Source organism: Microcaecilia unicolor, chromosome 8 (assembly GCF_901765095.1).
Source record: "Microcaecilia unicolor chromosome 8, aMicUni1.1, whole genome shotgun sequence".
Lineage (NCBI taxonomy): Eukaryota > Metazoa > Chordata > Amphibia > Gymnophiona > Siphonopidae > Microcaecilia > Microcaecilia unicolor.
The window spans coordinates 155,573,357-155,581,571 of NC_044038.1; the positions used below are offsets into that span (position 1 = coordinate 155,573,357).

The 8,215-nt window shown below is 45.5% G+C and overlaps 1 protein-coding gene across 1 annotated transcript in view; it reads right to left on the bottom strand.

Annotated features, from left to right (window-relative positions):
* The window catches only part of TNIP1 (TNFAIP3 interacting protein 1), a 130,818-nt gene extending 126,048 nt beyond the window's left edge, over positions 1 to 4,770 (bottom strand). Inside the window, exon 1 of the mRNA XM_030211154.1 lies at positions 4,632 to 4,770. The gene's annotated coding sequence lies outside the window, so the exon portion shown is untranslated. The remainder of the gene's footprint in view (positions 1 to 4,631) is intronic.
* Positions 4,771 to 8,215: the final 3,445 nt, after the last annotated feature.

Sequence of the window (8,215 nt, forward strand, 5' to 3'; positions counted from 1 at the left end):
ATGACAGACCTCATCGACCTGCCAACCAGAAACACCACAAAATCTGCACGATCATACCTAAACCTCCACTACCCAAGCAGCAGAGGACTCAAATACAAATCCACGTATGCATCCAGCTTTTCCTACCTAAGCACACAATTATGGAACGCATTGCCAAAAGCAGTAAAAACTACGCTCAACCACCTACATTTTCGGAAAGAACTAAAGACAGACCTGTTCAGAAGAGCATACCCCACCGACCCAACATAAAAATACCTGGACACTTGCGACACAATGTAACCAAAGACCGTAATGGACATTACCTGACTCTTCTTCCCCCCTCCCTCTCTAAGTTCCCCCCAATTGTACCTCATTCTACCACAATATCACTTTGTATTCATTCATACCATGTATTTGTTCAGACCAGAATTGGCTAACGCCGTTAACGGTAATATGTAAGCCACATTGAGCCTGCAAAAAGGTGGGAAAATGTGGGATACAAATGTAACAAATGTAATGTACTGCCTATGTCACCTTGCTGAAGCAGAGTGGAAGTGACGTAGGTGGCTAGCTCACTGTAGTGGCACCGGTGCAGTGTGGGACTGGCTATCTGTTGGTCATTGGAGTACTAAATCTCTTAGGCCTTTTTGTTGGTGGTAGGAAGCGGCTGATCCAGATTATGGGCAGGCAGAGACACCAAGGGTGGCCCATCCCAAAGCTGGAGATTTACCACTGCAATGCTGTAGATTTAAAGCAAATGAGTGAGATCTCTCTCCGGCTCTTGCTATGTCTTAAACCAGCTCTAGCATATGTACATTCCAAAAACTGACATATTCTGATCAATAAGTAGAAATTAAAAAAATATATTTTTTTACCTTATGTTTGGCAATTTTTACTTTTCTAATCACGTTGGTCCCATTCTCAGGTTTCTGCTTTCCTGTCTTCTCTTTGTCAGGATCTCCTTGACCATTTGGCACTACTTTTCTCTCCATGTCTACCATCCATCTTCTCCCTGTATCCCTATCCACCCTACCCAGCATCAACTCTGTGTCCTTTCCCCTATCTTGCCGCCATGTTGAACATCTCCCCCCTCTGTGTCCCTATTCGTTGCTTGTCAAACACAACTGTTCTGTGACCCTATGCGATCCCCCTAACATACCAGAATCTGTCCTCCTTCCTCCTGTCCTCTGTCAGGCAGCATCTCTCCCTCTCTTTCCTCCTGCCCTCCCCCCCCCCCGGGTCCAGCAAGTGTTCCTCTCTCTTCTCTCAATCCTGCTCCATCTCCCTTTTGGAGGTCCAGCACTTCTCCCTCTTTCTTCTTTCCTCACCAACCTGGCATATTTTTTTTCTCTCTCACCTCTCCCCCCACATCCTGGCATCTCTTTTTTTCTCTTTCTCCCCCTACCATCCTGGCATCTCTTTCTCCCTCCCATCACCGCCATCCTGGCATCTTTTCCTCTCTTCCCTGCCCCCCATCACTATCTTGGCATCTTTTCTTCTCACCTCCCCTTGACACTCTGTTCTTTTCATTCCTTTACTTCCCAATGGCCCAGCCAGCATCTCCCACTTGCCTGGCTCCCACAGTCTGCCAAATTCGCTTGAGGCCGCCAGCGGTAGCGCCAAACAGACATTGCTTCCAGCCAACACAGGGGCCTTTGTTCTGCCGCTCTTGCCTCCTCTGATTCTAATTCTGGTTTCTGGAGAAAGGAGCAGCAGAAGAAAGGTCCAGTGTTGGCCAGAAGCAGCGTCTGTTCAGCACTACCTGTGGCAGTGTCGAACAAGTTTAGCAGATTGCAGCAGTCAGGAAAGTGAAAGATACTGGGTCAGGCTGTGGAAGTAGGGGCAGGAAAGGGAGAGAGCGGCAATGCATGAGACTCATGTGGTTATACATGTGAGATGGAGAAGGGGCCCAGATGCATGTGTCACATGCCAAATGTATGTGACATGGCATACCTAAGAGCATGGGCATGCCTTGGGTGTTCTGCCTAGCAATCCACTCACCTTATAGAATAGTATCAGACATGCACATTGCAAAGAGCACTTTGGCAGGCTGGCAGTGATGTTCAAAATACTAGGTCAACCTACTTAAGTTAAAAGTAAAAATAAATGCATATTTTAATACTTAAGTAAAAAGCATAGTGAAGTGAAAGTAAAAAAGCCGTTGCCTAAAAGAATACTTTTTGAGTAAAACGTAAAAGTACCACAACTACAATGAATGCAACTAATGCTAACATTTGTATCCCAATAACTTTATTGCTGTACAATGCTTTTAGTAGAACTAAATTTTGAAAATGACAGTCACACATGCAAGTGCGCTTATGAGTCATTAATCCAGCACAGCTAAAAGGTGTTTAACAATGTGCTGGAAAGAAGTGGAGTGTTCAGTCTGATAAAAAGTTCCTTCAAATCAGACCAGGCTGAAAACTACTGATGTCTTTTGAAAGGGTCTAGGTGGTGATAAAGAGAATCTGTCTAAAACACTTGACTTCTGTATTTCAAAGAATGTTTTATATCATCGTTGTCACCATCTGCATTAGAAGTAGTGCTATATACTCATGTCATGTATCTTCATTTTCATCTTTGTTATGAATTGAGGTTGAAGGGGGGCAGACTCAGGAGTAATGTCAGGAAGTATTTTTTCACAGAGAGGGTGGTGGATATGTGGAATGCCCTCCCGCGGAGGTGGTGGAGATGAAAACGGTAATGGAATTAAAACATGAGTGAGATAAACACAAAGGAATCCTGTTTAGAAGGAATGGATCCGCGGAATTTTACCAGAGATTAGGTGGTGATGCTGGTAATTGGGAAGCAAAACTGGTGCTGGGCAGACTTCTACGGTCTACGCCCTGATCGTGACTGAATAGATATGGATGGGCTGGAGTGTAAATTTTAAGGGGTTTCAACATTACCTTAGAACTTAGTACAAGAACAGTGCTGGGCAGACTTCTACGGTCTGTGCCCTGAGAATGGCAAGGACAAATCAAACTCGGGTATAAAGTATCACATACCATGTAAAATGAGTTTTGTTGGGCAGACTGGATGGACCGTACAGGTCTTTATCTGCCCTCATTTACTATGCTATCATCATTCTGTCCAATTACAGAGAAAGCTTTCACAAAGTTGAAATCATTGTCTGTTGTTCTAACAGTTTTTCATCTGATGGCAGAGAGAAGTGTGGTAGCCGTGTTAGTCCACTCTTAAGGTTATCAATAGAAATCAAACAAAATAAAACATGGAAAAGAAAATAAGATGATACCTTTTTTATTGGACATAACTTAATACATTTCTTGATTAGCTTTCGAAGGTTGCCCTTCTTCATCTGATGGCAAACTCTGAAAGTCTTTTACTAAGCCACAGTAGAAATCAGCTGGCAGTAAACGCCGAGACATGGGTGTTTGTGTTTACCGCCTGCTGATTTGTACCGTGATCTAAAAACGCTACTGTGGCTTAGTAAAAGACCTCCTCTGTTTGAATATCTTCGAGATCTGATGTGAGAACATTAAATGTGTTGGAACCTTTCAGTCTTAAGGCCAAACAAGCAGATTTCCTCTCTAAAGACTCATCAATCCAGCGGACAGTCGCCCCAATGTAAAATTTTACTGAAAGGTGCACACACATTCCAAACTTGCTTGACACTGTCACAGGAATCTCTTAACAGACACTGCTGCCAGCCAGTGCGAGGCCTTTGCCACTCCTGTCTCCAGGTAGCATCTGAGGAGTCAGGAGCGGCAGAAGAAAGGCCCCTGCGTTGGCCGGAAGCCGCATCTGTTCGGTACTACTGGTGATGGCCTCAAACAGGTTTGTCAGACTGTGGGAGCCAGGCAAGTGGGAGTTGCTGGCTGGGCCACTGGGGAGCAGGGACATGAAAGGGAGAGAGTGAGAGGAATCTGCCAAGATAGTGACTGGGTGGGAGGGGGAGGAAAATATGCCAGGATGGTGGTGGTGGGAGGAGGGAGAAAGAGATGCCAGGATGGTGGACATGGAGAGATAAGAAGTACCAAATGGAAAAGGAGACCCTGACAAGACAGTTAAGAGAAGACAGAGGAAAGCAGAAACTAGAGACTAGGACCAACACTATTAGAAAAATAAAAATACTAAACAACAAAGGTAGAAAACATTTTTTTTATTTTCTATTTTTTAATTAGAATATGTCAGTTTTTGGAATGTACACATGCTAGAGCTGGTTTAAGTCGTAGCAGGGGCCCACAAGAGAAATCTGACTCATTGGCTTTAAATCTCCAGCTTTGGGACGGGTAAATACTTATTGCAGTGCTTTGTACCACTACAGCATCTGGAGTAATCACGTGTGATGCAGTACAACCTGTATTTTCCACATATCAGAGCCCGTCAAGTTCTCTTCCCATATAAGAACAAAGCAATGCAGTTCAACTAGATTTGAAGGCATAAGTGGTAATAACGACTATGCTAGCTGTTCAGAGGCCTGAACAATCTGCAATACATCCTCAGTCCTGCTCTGCAGCCATAATAGGTGGAGGTGATCAGCCAAAGTCCCAAGGAGTCCGATTACAAAACAAACATTTGGTAGTAAAGTCCAACAGCCTGCCCACTACTTCAGTATTAAACTCTGCCAGGCCATCCTGTCACCGATCACAAACCACATCAAAGAAGAGAGAATAGAGGGTTCTACTTACTCATCCCAGCCATGCTTCTCTGCCTCTGTTGCTTCAGAGAAACACTAAGAACAATATATTAGAGAGCCATTTCCTATCTTTCAAAATCAGGAAGCGTGTGTTGCTCCCTCCTTCCTCCCCTCCTCTCTGGGAATTTCCCATCAGCTGCAAAGGGCAGACTCGGCAGCCAATCAGAACAATGAGCCATAGCACCCTCCCTCAGCTGCATCTGTTCCTAGCGTGACAGTACGGATTGCAGACTGGGGGTAGTGTAGAATATTCAGTTTAAATTATAATAGAATCAGGCAGGAGCACAAGCCAATTAGAGCTTAAAGGAAGCTGTTATTGTCCAGAACTCATTAGAGTTCCTTTTAGAATTACAAGTAATAGTTCACTTCTGTTAAAAGGAATTCTGCCGTTTCTACAGATCTATGAATTTGGCTTGCTGTTTGTTGCCCCCTCCCCCCCCCCCCCAACAGACTTTAGAGATGCCAAGGGTGGCCCATCCCAATGCTGAAGGCCAATGAGTGAGGTTTTTCTCGCTGGCCCCAGCCATGTCTTAAACCATCTCTAACATATGTACTGTATATTCCACTAACTGACATATTCTAATCAATAAACAGAAAATTAAATTAAATTTTCTACCTCTGTTGTCTAGTTTCTGCTTCATTCTCTCTTCTCTTAACTCCCTTGCCGGGACATTTCTTCTCTCTCCATGTCAATCATTTATCTTATTGCTGCATCCCGATCAATCCTGTCCAGTATTCAGTGTCCCTGCCCCTATCCTTCTGCTATATTGAGCATCTCCCTTCTCTGTGGCCTTATTCTTGCCTGTTCACCATCGCTCATCTGTGTTAATATCTCGCTCCTCCCTCACCATTCCCAGAATTATCCTTCTTATCCCTCCCCATGTTCAACTTCTCCCCTCCCTTACACCATCCACCCTCACCTCTGTCTCTGGGGCCAGCATCTCTCCATCTTTCTTCCCCCCTGTCCCCCCCCCCCCATCTATTTTCCTGCCTCCACAGGGTTCAGCATATTTCTTCCTTTTCGCCTGTCCCCCTTCCCAGCATTCCTTTTCCATTCCCCCATCCCCCCTACCCCCAAGGGCCAGCATTTTTCTTTCACTCCTGTTCCCCTACCCCCAGGGGCCACCACCTCTCCCCTTCCTCCTCTCTCCCCTCCCCAGGTCCAGTAATTGTCCCTTCCTCCTGCCTGCCGTGTGCATGCTTCCCTCCCAGTCCAGTATCTGTGCCTCCTTCCACAGACCCAGCACCTCTAATTTTCCAAGCCCCCCCCCCCCCCCCACAGCACACCGCAAATCTCACCTGTCTGACCAGCAGTGTTTAAGACTCTTCTTCTGGCCAGCGCAGGCCCCTCGCGCACCGGGGGTGCAGGGTTTGGAGAGAGAGAGAGAGAGAGATCAGAATGCCTGATGGGAATAAAGCAGAGCTGAGCGTAACTGTGGGGAGCAGGGTCAGAGCACAACAAATGTGTGATATACACATTTCAGATATGACAAGTCATACACATTTAGACCCCTTCTCCAGCTCGCTCTCCTAAATGTGTGTGTCACATGCATTTGCTGTGCTCTGCTCCCTGCCCCCATGGTTACACTCTGCTCTGCTTTTACTCCCCTCATCAGACAGCCTGGTATCTCTCACTCTCCAACCTTGCCCCCCATCCCCCCCCCCCCCCATCCCCCCCTCCGGTGCACTGCGAATCTCACCTGTCCAACCAGCATCATTGAAGATTCTCCTGTCTGGCACAGGCCTTCTCTGCTACGGCTGGCCCGCCTCCTCTGATGCAACTTCCTCTTTCTGGCTGGCTAGCCGTGGCAGAGGGGAGGAGGTCTGTGGCAGCTGGAAGGAGCATCTTCAACACTGCCAGCCAGATAGGCGAGGCTCGTGGTGTGCCATGGGGCTTGGAAAATGAGAGGTGCTGGGTTTGTCAAAGGTGGTGGAGGAGGGGGAGAAGTGGAATGCACATATGTTAGAGCTGGTTTAAGATATGGCCGTGGCCCATGACAAAAACCTCACTCATTGACCTTCAATCTCCAGCATTGGGATGGGTCACCCTTGGTGTCTCTGACATTTAGGCGTGTGAGCTGGAGAAGGGGCCTAAATGCAAGTGACTTTGCATGTCTGAGACTATCTGGTGAAGACTCATAAGTACATAAGTATTGCCATACTGGGAAAGACCAAAGGTCCATCGAGCCCAGCATCCTGTTTCCAACAGTGGCCAATCCAGATCACAAATACCTGGCAAGATCCCCAAAAAGTACAAAACATTTTATACTGCTTATCCCAGAAATAGTGGATTTTCCCCAAGTCCATTTAATAACGGTCTATGGACTTTTCCTTTAGGAAGCCGTCCAACCCTTTTTTAAACTCCGCTAAGCTAACCGCCTTTACCACATTCTCTGGCAACGAGGGTAACAAGGTGCTAAGCTGAGCCAAGTATAAAGGGGAGTTTGTGTTCAGGATGTTAACCTGCTCTGAATACAATTATAGGTTTTCTAATAAAAAAGATATCAAAGTATTTTCTTTGTTTTATATCTGTTTATTTCCTTTTAAAAGTACACAAACCCAGTTACCACACTACACCACACCACTTTGCTCAGGAAAATCTTCAAAATGCAATTAAAGAATGGTTTCTTTTTATAGAGTTTTAAAAAATGTTCAATAACCTCTCCCCGCAACAGTTATGGGAAAGAACACAGAGAAGATATGAGCAAGCTTTGATTTATGCAAAGGCCTACTAGGCTTGATTCTAGAGCAGTGCATTCCAAATTTTATCCAATATGAGCCCATTTTAAGACTTAAAATTTCATATGACCACAGATGATAATGAAAATAAAATATCAGAACTCCACTTCCCTCCCTCTTTTATCCATTTTCTTCTCCCCCTCCCCCCACCGCCACCTTATCCAAAGCATAAAGGCAGCAGCTGCAGTTCACGCAGGGTCTGTGTTCAGTGTGCACTCACATACTCCAGTATTCTGCGTTGGGAAAAAGGGCAGGCCCTGTGAACAGTTCACCGATTCAGACCAAATTCAATGGCCATACTGGGACAGACCAAAGATCCATCAGCCCAGCATCCTGTTTCCAACAGTGGCCAATCCAGGTCACAAATACCTAGCAAGATCCCCAAAAAAGTACAATACGTTTTATGCTGCTTAAATAAGCAGTGGATTTTTCCCAAGTTCATTTTAATAATGGTCTATGGACTTTTCCATTTTAAACCCCGCTAAGCTAACTGCCTTTACCACATACTCTGGCAATGAATTCCAGAGTTTAATTACACGTTGAGTGAAGAAACTTTTTCTCCGATTCATTTTAAATGTACTACTTGGTAGCTTCATTACATGCCCTCTAGTCCTAGTATTTTTGGAAAGGGTAAACAAATGATTCATGTTTACCTGATCTGCTCCACTCTTGCAAGGTTATCCTCTCTAACTACCTATGCTGAAACCGACGGGCAGTCTCGGGGTGGAGTTAGGGAGTATCTCTTGGTGTGGTTTTTGATTAAGACCATAAGCTTTGCCATACTGGGATAGACCGAAGGTCCATCAAGCCCAGTATCCTGTTTTCAGCGGTGGCCAC